Source organism: Pseudophryne corroboree, chromosome 3 (assembly GCF_028390025.1).
Source record: "Pseudophryne corroboree isolate aPseCor3 chromosome 3, aPseCor3.hap2, whole genome shotgun sequence".
NCBI lineage: Eukaryota > Metazoa > Chordata > Amphibia > Anura > Myobatrachidae > Pseudophryne > Pseudophryne corroboree.
In genome coordinates, this window is record NC_086446.1 from 395,865,515 (window position 1) to 395,878,520 (window position 13,006).

Sequence of the window (13,006 nt, forward strand, 5' to 3'; positions counted from 1 at the left end):
CGAGTGATCAGGTCGGAATGACCCCCATCAGACGTAAAATGGTCACCTTAGATGTATGGGCACTAGGCATGGAAAGAAAACATGCTACTTTTTTCTTCCTATATACATTTTTTTTCACTCCTCCAGTGATAGCCTAGTTTTATTTACAGTCCTTCTGTCATTTACAGGCAACCTCTCAAAGTAGCCCAATCATGATCACTTGGGGGCACGCTACTACATGTACAAATTAGTGATGTGCATCGGACATTTTTCGGGTTTTGTGTTTTGGTTTTGGATTCAATTCCGCGGCCGTGTTTTAGATTCGGACGCGTTTTGGCAATACCTCCCTAAAAAATTTTTGTCGGATTCGGGTGTGTTTTGGATTCGGTTTTTTATTTGCAAAAAACCCTAAAAAACAGCTTAAATCATAGAATTTGGGGGTAATTTTGATCCCATAGTATTATTAACCTCAATAACCATAATTTACACTCATTTTCAGTCTATTCTGAACACCTCACACCTCACAATATTATTTTTAGTCCTAAAATTTGCACCGAGGTCGCTGGATGGCTAAGCTAAGCGACACAAGTGGCCGACACAAACACCTGGCCCATCTAGGAGTGGCACTGCAGTGTCAGGCAGGATGGCACTTCAAAAAAATTGTCCCCAAACAGCACATGATGCAAAGAAAAAAAGAGGCGCACCAAGGTCGCTGTGTGACTAAGCTAAGCAACACAAGTGGCCAACACAAACACCTGGCCCATCTAGGAGTGGCACTGCAGTGTCAGGCAGGATGGCACTTCAAAAATATTGTCCCCAAACAGCACATGATGCAAAGAAAAAAAGAGGCGCACCAAGGTCGCTGTGTGACTAAGCTAAGCGACCCAAGTGGCCGACACAAACACCTGGCCCATCTAGGAGTGGCACTGCAGTGTCAGACAGGATGGCACTTCAAAAAAATTGTCCCCAAACAGCACATGATGCAAAGAAAAATGAAAGAAAAAAGAGGTGCAAGATGGAATTCTCCTTGGGCCCTCCCACCCACCCTTATGTTGTATAAACAGGACATGCACACTTTATCGAACCCATCATTTCAGCGATAGGGTCTGCCACACGACTGTGACTGAAATGACTGGTTGGTTTGGGCCCCAACCAAAAAAAGAAGCAATCAATCTCTCCTTGCACAAACTGGCTCTACAGAGGCAAGATGTCCACCTCATCATCATCCTCCGATTCCTCACCCCTTTCACTGTGTACATCCCCCTCCTCACAGATTATTAATTCGTCCCCACTGGAATCCACCATCTCAGGTCCCTGTGTACTTTCTGGAGGCAATTGCTGCTGGTGAATGTCTCCACGGAGGAATTGATTATAATTCATTTTGATGAACATCATCTTCTCCACATTTTCTGGAAGTAACCTCGTACACCGATTGCTGACAAGGTGAGCGGCTGCACTAAACACTCTTTCCGAGTACACACTGGAGGGAGGGCAACTTAGGTAGAATAAAGCCAGTTTGTGCAAGGGCCTCCAAATTGCCTCTTTTTCCTGCCAGTATACGTACGGACTGTCTGACGTGCCTACTTGGATGCGGTCACTCATATAATCCTCCACCATTCTTTCAATGGTGAGAGAATCATATGCAGTGACAGTAGACGACATGTCAGGTAATCGTTGGCAGGTCCTTCAGTCCGGACCAGATGTCAGTACTCGCTCCAGACTGCCCTGCATCACCGCCAGCGGGTGGGCTCGGAATTCTTAGCCTTTTCCTCGCACCCCCAGTTGCGTGAGAATGTGAAGGAGGAGATGTTGACGGGTCACGTTCCGCTTGACTTGACAATTTTCTCACCAGCAGGTCTTTGAACCTCTGAAGACTTGTGTCTGCCGGAAAGAGAGATACAACGTAGGTTTTAAATCTAGGATCGAGCACGGTGGCCAAAATGTAGTGCTCTGATTTCAACAGATTGACCACGAGTGAATCCTGGTTAAGCGAATTAAGGGCTCCATCCACAAGTCCCACATGCCTAGCGGAATCGCTCTGTTTTAGCTCCTCCTTCAATGTCTCCAGCTTCTTCTGCAAAAGCCTGATGAGGGGAATGACCTGACTCAGGCTGGTAGTGTCTGAACTGACTTCACGTGTGGCAAGTTCAAAGGGTTGCAGAACCTTGCACAACGTTGAAATCATTCTCCACTGCGCTTGAGTCAGGTGCATTCCCCCTCCTTTGCCTATATCATGGGCAGATGTATAGGCTTGAATGGCCTTTTGCTGCTCCTCCATCCTCTGAAGCATATAGAGGGTTGAATTCCACCTCGTTACCACCTCTTGCTTCAGATGATGGCAGGGCAGGTTCAGGAATGTTTGGTGGTGCTCCAGTCTTCGGCACGAGGTGGCTGAATGCCGAAAGTGGCCCGCAATTCTTCGGGCCACCGACAGCTTCTCTTGCACGCCCCTGTTGTTTTTTAAATAATTCTGCACCACCAAATTCAATGTATGTGCAAAACATGGGACGTGCTGGAATTTGCCCAGATGTAATGCACGCACAATATTGCTGGCGTTGTCCGATGTCACAAATCCCCAGGAGAGTCCAATTGGGGTAAGCCATTCTGTGATGATCTTCCTCAGTTTCCGTAAGAGGTTGTCAGCTGTGTGCCTCTTCTGGAAAGCGGTGATACAAAGCGTAGCCTGCCTAGGAACGAGTTGGCGTTTGCGAGATGCTGCTACTGGTGCCGCCGCTGCTGTTCTTGCTGCGGGAGGCAATACATCTACCCAGTGGGCTGTCACAGTCATATAGTCCTGAGTCTGCCCTGCTCCACTTGTCCACATGTCCGTGGTTAAGTGGACATTGGGTACAACTGCATTTTTTAGGACACTGGTGACTCTTTTTCTGAGGTCTGTGTACATTTTCGGTATCGCCTGCCTAGAGAAATGGAACCTAGATGGTATTTGGTACCGGGGACACAGTACCTCAATCAAGTCTCTAGTTGGCTGTGAATTAACGGTGGATACCGGAACCACGTTTCTCACCGCCCAGGCTGCCAAGGCCTGAGTTATCTGCTTTGCAGCAGGATGACTGCTGTGATATTTCATCTTCCTCGCAAAGGACTGTTGGACACTCAATTGCTTACTGGAAGTAGTACAAGTGGTCTTCCGACTTCCCCTCTGGGATGACGATCGACTCCCAGCAGCAACAACAGCAGCGCCAGCAGCAGTAGGCGTTACACTCAAGGATGCATCGGAGGAATCCCAGGCAGGAGAGGACTTGTCAGACTTGCCAGTGACATGGCCTGCAGGACTATTGGCTTTCCTGGGTAAGGAGGAAATTGACACTGAGGGAGATAGTGGTGTGGTTTGCAGGAGCTTGGTTACAAGAGGAAGGGATTTAGTGGTCAGTGGACTGCTTCCGCTGTCATCCAAAGTTTTTGAACTTGTCACTGACATGACGAATGATGAATGCGCTGCAGGTGACGTATAAGGGAGGATGTTCCGAGGTGGTTAACGTCCTTACCCCTACTTATTACAGCTTGACAAAGGCAACACACGGCTTGACACCTGTTGTCCGCATTTGTGTTGAAATAATTCCACACCGAAGAGCTGATTTTTTTTGTATTTTGACCAGGCATGTCAATGGCCATATTCATCCCACGGACAACAGGTGTCTCCCCAGGTGCCTAACTTAAACAAACCACCTCACCATCAGAATCCTCCTTGTCAATTTCCTCCCCAGCGCCAGCAACTACCATATCCTCATCCTGGTGTACTTCAACAGTGACATCTTCAATTTGACTATCAGGAACTGGACTGCGGGTGCTCCTTCCAGCACTTGCAGGGGGCGTGCAAATGGTGGAAGGCGCAAGATCTTCCCGTCCAGTGTTGGGAAGGTCAGGCATCGCAACCGACACAATTGGACTCTCCTTGGGGATTTGTGATTTAGAAGAACGCACAGTTCTTTGCTGTGCTTTTGCCAGCTTAAGTCTTTTCATTTTTCTAGCGAGAGGATGAGTGCTTCCATCCTCATGTAAATCTGAACCACTAGCCATGAACATAGGCCAGGGCCTCAGCCGTTCCTTGCCACTCCGTGTCGTAAATGGCATATTGGCAAGTTTACGCTTCTCATCAGACGCTTTCAATTTTGATTTTTGGGTCATTTTTACTGAACTTTTGTTTTTTGGATTTTACATGCTCTCTACTATGACATTGGGCATCGGCCTTGGCAGACGATGTTGATGGCATTTCATTGTCTCGGCCATGACTAGTGGCAGCAGCTTCAGCATGAGGTGGAAGTGGATCTTGATCTTTCCCTATTTTAACCTCCACATTTTTGTTCTCCATTTTTTAATGTGTGGAATTATATGCCAGTATCAATGCAATGGCCTACTACCATATATACTGTGCACAACTGAAATGCACCACAGGTATAGAATGTAGATGAATAGTATACTTGACGACACAGAGGTAGGTACAGCAGTGGCCTACCGTACCGTACTGCTATATATACTGGTGGTCACTGTCAGCAAACTGCAAAACTAAAATGCACCACAGGTATAGAATCTAGATGGATAGTATACTTGACGACACAGAGGTAGGTACAGCAGTGGCCTTCCGTACCGTACTGCTATATATACTGGTGGTCACTGTGTCAGCAAACTGCACAACTGAAATGCACCACAGGTATAGAATCTAGATGGATAGTATACTTGACGACACAGAGGTAGGTACAGCAGTGGCCTACCGTACCGTACTGCTATATATACTGGTGGTCACTGTTGTCAAAGTCAAAAATATTACATAAAGAGAACATACAAACAACACACACATAAGTCGCTATACTTGCAAATATGCGCAGCGAGCACAGCCATATATGGTAACGCACGCATTTACACGGACATGCCACAGAGATGGATTCGACACTTATTTCATACAGTACATAATTAATAATATTAAGCGCCAGACCTCATGATAATTTGGAATTATATATATTGAATTAATGTCATGTATGTGTATTATTTGAATGAAACCAGATACACTGGTCATGTTTACTATTAAAACAACCAGCTTAATGTGTAGATTAATTTGATACTTGTTATGAAGTTGTGGGACATTGCAGCGGATAATTATGATTGAATGTATAAAAGCTAAAATCCCTTTTATTTGAACAATAGAAGTTCCAGCCCCTTTGGACGTCCCCAAGGGCTGAGCATGTTCAGCACATACAAAGGAACTGGTGACATCATGAGTCCCCTCCCCCAGAAACTAGATAATACTAAGCTGACCACACAGGAGGTCACTTGCTTGCTGTTTTGGTCAGAGGAGGATGATGGAGGAGTTGCTAGCAGTTCAGTTCCTGTATTTATTTACAGAGAGAGGGAGACTTAAGCTGCAATGGAAGGAATGGTAATTGTATCGCTGGCATGTAACTGTAATTATATGTAATTGTATCTGCAATTGTATGTAACTGGATGTATGTAACTATGTATTAACTGCTTACTGTATGAGTTGTAACTATAGGTATACTGTACTTTGTAATATATGAATGAATCCATATCCTTTTTAATAACAAATATATACATCAATGAGCTTTGGAACTCAGATAATGTTTGGGTGTATTGTTTTCTTATGGGATGCAGTGTTTTGCAATGTACAGCACACTTTTGTCGTATATGGTAAGATGTGCCTGGCGTCTGCAATATATATTAGAGCGGGCATTTTAAATATTAGTGAGAAATCAATTTGGCATTCATAGATGGGGGCTGGTCCGCGATATCACGTTCTTAATGATGCACTGTACATTACAAACGCGGCTGTAATTGACCGGCTCCAATGGACGCATTGAGAAGCTGATGAAAATAACATCCAAGTTAACGTATTGTTGTGGTATTAGTAAGACGCTGATATGAAATTTTAAGGGACAGTATGTTTCTCATAATATTTAAGATGCTAAAATTTATTTTTATTGTTGCAAAACAAGGTTCAAATAAGTCATATATTGTTTGATTCAGATTGGATTGTTTATCTGTTAAGTAGGTTTAAAAGTATATTTAAAAGTTGCTGCAATAGCTTTGATATAGTTTTTATTTTTAACTCAGGCCTAAAATAACTTCAGGGGCTTGTATGATGTGTGATTTCTTTGTGACAAAGGAAGCCGCATGGTTTGTCCTTCATTTTGGACTAACCACATGGCCTGTCCACCATTTTGTGTAACCCTCATGGATGTGGAAGGGGGAAGAGCAGCGGCCATTTTGGGTAGGTCATTTTTCTAAATGGCTGATTTTCAGTCTGCTCAAGAATAATCAGCTTTCTTGGTCACAATCAATCACCATTTATGAGTTACCAATGCATTTATTTAACCCATGCCATAGTCAATTACAAATAGTTTCAGATGGGGCCTAGTGAAAGTTAATAGTGAGATGGATACTTGATGTAAGAAGTACACACAGATAAAAACAAAGTTTTTTTTTCCTTCTACCTCTAGGATTCAGTTAACTCTGCTTGCTGTAAGATAGCCATTGAAATGCAAATTAACCTGTGTAACTGCTTTTTCTTAGCAGTGAACAACCCTCTTGAACAGGCAGTCAAAAAGCACACAGCATTGATATGCAAATTAGAGACTTTAAAGGAAATGCATTCATTTCAGTAGGTGTGTACTGTGTGGGGGTTCTATGAGAGTCAAGTTATATATATTATATAAATATATATTATATATAATATTATAATTATGTGTATATTTATATCAGTGTATGTTCTACAAGATAGCTATCCAATCTGAATCATACCATTTGAATTATTGATTATCACTAGATTCATTTAGACCTGTGTAAAAGACGGAGAAATTTGTTGCTATTTAGTTAAAAATATAGAATAAATATTAAGGAAGTAAACGTAAAACAGAAACACAGTCTGGCCTAGTTAAAAAGGTTTATACAGAAAGACACTGTGTTGTGTTAAGTGAGCGATTATAGGTAATATCGCTTACATTTATAGAAGTGTGGGATTTGTACTATTGCGGACGTACGGTTTTTGTACACGTGTCTCGGACAAAGTACGGGACTGCGTACGCAACGTAAAGACATACGCATGGTCGCGTATTTACGCAACGTGCGTAAGAATACGACCGCTAAGTGCAAATTACACAATAGTTTAGTTTAGGGGCGGAATAGTAGCCACGCTACAATGGCACAAATTGCTCGGTTTCCAAAATTTAGTTTAAATAAAACCTTTTCTACTGTATTACCTCTGGGGAAAGCTATCAGTTAACAGGAAAGGATATTTTTCTGATCAGAAAACTATAGAGTGTTAGTGTGGGCTGAAAAAGGTGTGAATGTATTGAACCCCGCTTGGTGAACTCGGTGAAACTCGGTGAACTTGATGAGCACGGTCTAGGTGAATACGTGCAATGGAGTGTGATAAAGCTTTTTAAAGGTGTTGTTTTTTTGGTATTACGCTCCGAACTGAGGGTCCCAGTTTGTACAACGACCCGTGATCGTATGGCAGATAGGTAACAAGTACCTATACGCTGTGCGATTGGACCGCGCATTTGTGGATGCAATATATATAGAGCAACTGGATACCCCTTTACGTGCTTTGCGTAAAATCGCGGTATCATTAGCACTGTATAGAGCATACGCAAGTGTGATTTGTGTATAAGTGTATAGGGAGTTTTCGCTGGTCTCTCTCAGGAAAATCTCCAGCGGTGTATAGTCATTGGAATAGGTAAGTCACTCCTAAACATTTCCAGTGAATAGAAACCATAAGATAGGGACCTCACTGGGTACGCGGTGGTCATTATTGGAGTGAGTCGTGGTACCCGGAGGAGAAGGAGTGGGTGAAAGCGCTTTAAGAACTTTCACCGTCTATTCGTATTGTGCATTGGGGATTGCGTAATAGGAAAAAGTTTGCGATGGGATCCAATTGCACAAGCGGTGGACGTTTAACCAGGGTTCAGGTTGAGGTGCCGCGGCCCAAGGGGTCAGCGAGGTTTATTATGTGTGAAAAGTATGGTTCACACACGGAAGACTTTGAGGAAGCCCCTGTGGGAGGAGCGAAACGCGTCAGAAGCTGAACTGTTGGACCCCAGCTGGAGTTAGACCCGTAGTACATACCGGCCGCAGCATTCATCTGCTGGTTGTTTATTCTTGAGTGGAGAGGAGCCGCTCACCGGTGCCCGCAAACGGCACGTAGAGGTGGAGACCTGTGGAGCATTCAGACCGAGCAGGACAGGTTGTAGCAGGCGCCAGTGCAGGTGCCGTTTTCCCCGCAGCTAGAAGCCAGTGTGGTGGACGTCGGGATGTACTCCTGCTGATACTACTTGCTCACACCTCACGTAAGATTCCGGTTGAAAACGGCTCTCATTTCATTTTACTGACCTATGTTGGATTATTACATTCAAAGGAACTTTGATACTAAGTGACTGTCTATTGGAAACATCTATTATACGGGTTCTACCACCAGCTACACTTGATCTATATTTTTTTGACTTTGTAAATCAAATCATTTAGCTATAAAGCTAGTTTTTACACCTCTGTGCACAGAATATGCTTAAGTCCACCTCCTTTTATTGGAAAGTATATATACTTGTCATCTTAGATGTTTAAAATACTAAGACCGGTCTTGTTTTATGATTTGTGATTATTCATATATTATTAAATATTTTTAATTCAATAGGAGTCTGTTATTTTTGTCAGCCATATCATATAAATTTATAATATAGCGCAAAAGTTTCTAACAATTGGAGTTTTGTGGTTAATTGCACTTGGGTGGCCCAGTGCAATTTGATTGACCTGCTAACCCCAGGTCATTAACTTTTAGCAGCTGATTGTTATTTTATCCAAAAGGGTTTTTTATAGCATTTGATATTAGCGCTTGATAAAAAAGGTTTTTTCAGTTAACAGGAAAGGATATTTTTCTGATCAGAAAACTATAGAGTGTTAGTGTGGGCTGAAAAAGGTGTGAATGTATTGAACCCCGCTTGGTGAACTCGGTGAAACTCGGTGAACTTGGTGAGCACGGTCTAGGTGAATACGTGCAATGGAGTGTGATAAAGCTTTTTAAAGGTGTTGTTTTTTTGGTATTACGCTCCGAACTGAGGGTCCCAGTTTGTACAACGACCCGTGATCGTATGGCAGATAGGTAACAAGTACCTATACGCTGTGCGATTGGACCACGCATTTGTGGATGCAATATATATAGAGCAACTGGATACCCCTTTACGTGCTTTGCGTAAAATCGCGGTATCATTAGCACTGTATAGAGCATACGCAAGTGTGATTTGTGTATAAGTGTATAGGGAGTTTTCGCTGGTCTCTCTCAGGAAAATCTCCAGCGGTGTATAGTCATTGGAATAGGTAAGTCACTCCTAAACATTTCCAGTGAATAGAAACCATAAGATAGGGACCTCACTGGGTACGTGGTGGTCATTATTGGAGTGAGTCGTGGTACCCGGAGGAGAAGGAGTGGGTGAAAGCGCTTTAAGAACTTTCACCGTCTATTCGTATTGTGCATTGGGGATTGCGTAATAGGAAAAAGTTTGCGATGGGATCCAATTGCACAAGCGGTGGACGTTTAACCAGGGTTCAGGTTGAGGTGCCGCGGCCCAAGGGGTCAGCGAGGTTTATTATGTGTGAAAAGTATGGTTCACACACGGAAGACTTTTTGTCTGAATGGGTACGTATGACTGCGGAAGATAGGGTACCATTCCCTAAAGTGGGCAGCTTTGAACCAAAGGTATTGCAGAACTTAAGGATAAGAATATGTCTGATAAAATCCTGAAAACAAAGGGTCAGACATACAAATTGTTTAAACCTGTGACAGCAAGAGGGGTTGGTGAGTTTGATCCTAATGTATTGCAGGTGGTATGTTTAACCAAAGTCATATAAGACAAGAATGGGAATATAAGAACTGTTTGAACTTGTAGCAACAATAAATAAGTAGGAAGAAAAAAAAAAGAGAATGCAAGTACTCCGCCCTATGTAGATGTGGAAGCAGTTACGGCCAGCGTACAAACTATAGAAAATAATAAAAATATGTAAAATATGACTGTAACCTATATATATACTAATGAATGTTGAAGTTTTATTTAGGAGGAGAAGGTGACCTGATTGTTTTCAGCCATTTCTCATGTACCCAGAGGAGTATCCAACCGGTAAAAGAAGAGCAGTAGCCTGTGGGGGAAGTTGCTGAGACCAGTGGAACAGGTAAGTATGGTATCATTTGTGTACATATATAGTAAAATAAAATAAAAACTAAACAAAAAAAATCAAGAAAGTAACGACAGAAATGGAGAAAAATCTGTCCGCACATTAGTATTTGCCAGCAAGAAAGCGGACAGAGACAAGGTAACCCCAGGGTATTTCTTTCAGTTACCATATAAGAAGTATTTGTTCCTAGTAATGCCCCTAGTAAAGATGAGCTCGGAAATGTTTGATGGACCATGTACAGACCCTTGATACGGGATGAGAAGGATTGAATGAATACTTCGCATGACCTAGAAGCTTGTTACATTTTTATTTTTTTATTTTTTATTTGTCTCTTGCAGAAATAGAAAACTCTCCATCTGGATAAGATGACTGGTAAACACTAATTCGGCAAATGGGAGGTGGCTGTCTCTGTGCAAATGGACGGGCTCAATAAAGGCATTGAGTGTCAGGGTGCAGACTTCTTTGCAAAATTGGAAAGGTCACAGTAGCTAATCTTAGATAGTATGCTATTAAACATCACAAGAATAGTGTTAGGCGCAGAGAATAACAGGTGGAGAGGTTGCGGACGGTAAGTATACTGGCACATACAGGAAAGACCCATCAGTCCAAACCCCAGAACCCAAATAGTCAATAATATGTTACACTTGTTGGAAGGAAAGGCATTTTGCCAGAGATTGTAGGAGTAGTAGGACACATAGTCAATATAGATCCCCTAGACAGAAAACACAAGCCACATTATTAAACACATAGACGGGACCAAGGGACATATAGTAAGGAATCATAATACAGTATAGAAAAACACAGATTCGGTTAATGGGAAGAACGGAATAAATGCAACTTTATCCTTTTGACAGAACTTACTGGGGTTAGGAGGTGGTCTCTAAACTTCTGCTTCTCTCTCTAGCAGAAGTGACCTCTAAGTAACTTAACAGGAGTTTTGTTAGAGATGGTATACATATTGAGTGCTCCCGCCCAGGAAGCACAAAGTATGTTGGATATCCATGAAGACTAATGTTACATTTCACTGTTCTAGATGCATGTCCATCACAGGTAGAGGAAATTATCTCACAGATACCGGGTTCCCTATGAACTTAGGATGGACAGGACACTGGATTGATGGCTGGGATAGTCCCAGTAGAAATAAGACACACAGAATTTTTTTTTTTTAAGGGGAGGAGACCAAGTAGAGAATCACTTCCCCGTAGTGCCCAATCCAGTTGTCAAATTTTTATAAAATCTTCTTCACCTCTACAAACTCATCTGTCACCAACCTCTATTCTGTTTCTCTACAGTTTTCCTATTCATCTTTTGTGTTCACACAGGGTGGTACAATACATGGACCCAAGTACAGTTCAAACTCCACATGCCTAGGTCCTTCAGAGTTCTGCTCAATCCCAGTATATCTCAACAGCCCGATGATACCAGTATTACTGCAGTGTGCCTTGTCATGCACAAAGGGTGGAGAATGGGAATACTGGTGAATGGAAATTTTGTATAAACACTGATATGTCTGTTGGTGAATGACAAACCTGACATTTTCTTTTTCATTTTCTTCTTCTTTCTCTCCTCTAGAGATGTTTTTTTTTTTTTTTTTGAGTTATGCTCATGGTACTCTACACTGCAAACACATGATAGTTAAATTAATATACAAAAATTTGTGTTCCCTACAGGAAGGAAAAGGCAGTCTGGAGGACAAAGGGGTATGGGCAGGAGTCCTCAGGACTGTGGGCAGGTGGACACGGTAAGCCAGTAGCCCCCAGAGCATACTTTCCAAGTCTAGCTGAGGCGGCACACGGTCTGACTCATCTAGGCAAAGAGGGTAGGTGCAGGCTGATGAGAGCCTACTGGTGTGCGCCAGGATTCTATTCTCATGCAGGTAAAGAGAGCAATGACCTGTCTTGCTTGCTTCAAGAAGAATATTGGTAAAGCAATACCAACAGAGCCATCCCATATCCCTCCTGCAGACGGATCTTTTCAGGAAATACAAATCAACTTCGTACAGTTAACACCCTTTAGGAATTATTGTTATGTATTGGTGTGCACTGATGTTTTCTCAACTGGGTAGAGGCATTTCCTGCCGCCACGGATGCTGCTGTGTTTACCGCAAAGAAAGATTGCGCAGAAATTTGTGTGTAGATAATGGTACCCCTAGAAGTAGGAGCAAAGCCTGAAATTGTACTATTGTGATCATAGATACTGCCACTAGTATTATGTAGCTTCGGAACCACTCCCAGATCTTCACTCGACGAATCACCCTCATCGAAATTTGTTTTTGTTTTGGTATTTGTGTCTTTCTTTTTGGTTGTTTTTGGAAGACAACCTCATGTCATGATTGATCCGCACAATGATCAGAAATATACCAATGAGGTGACAGTACAGTACCTTATTGAGATGAGCCAGCATTTGAGAACTTGACAAAAGAACTTGAAACTGTTGATTGCTGGTATGCCAAATGCTAACTGTCTTGATTATGAACCAAGAGACTGTGTGATTGTCCTTACGCTCAGGTTGCCTAATAGACAGATGGGAAGGACCATACCAAGATTGTTGACAGCACTAAAGGTCGCCGAAAGAGAGATTTGGGTCCACTCGTCCCACTGCAAGAAGGCCGCTGACCCGGAGAGAACTTGTGACAAAGTAGTTTATTGCTCACATTCATCGAATTTGTGAACTGTGTGTTTGAAGTGAACTGTGTATTCAAAGAGCAAGGCAAAGAGATCGCAAATATATCACCAGAGACTCTGTTCCGTGAAGACTGAGAGACGGCACTGTTGGACACTACCTGAGCGTACTAAAGGACTGCAGAAAGACCAGTCATTGTAATTGATTTGTTATG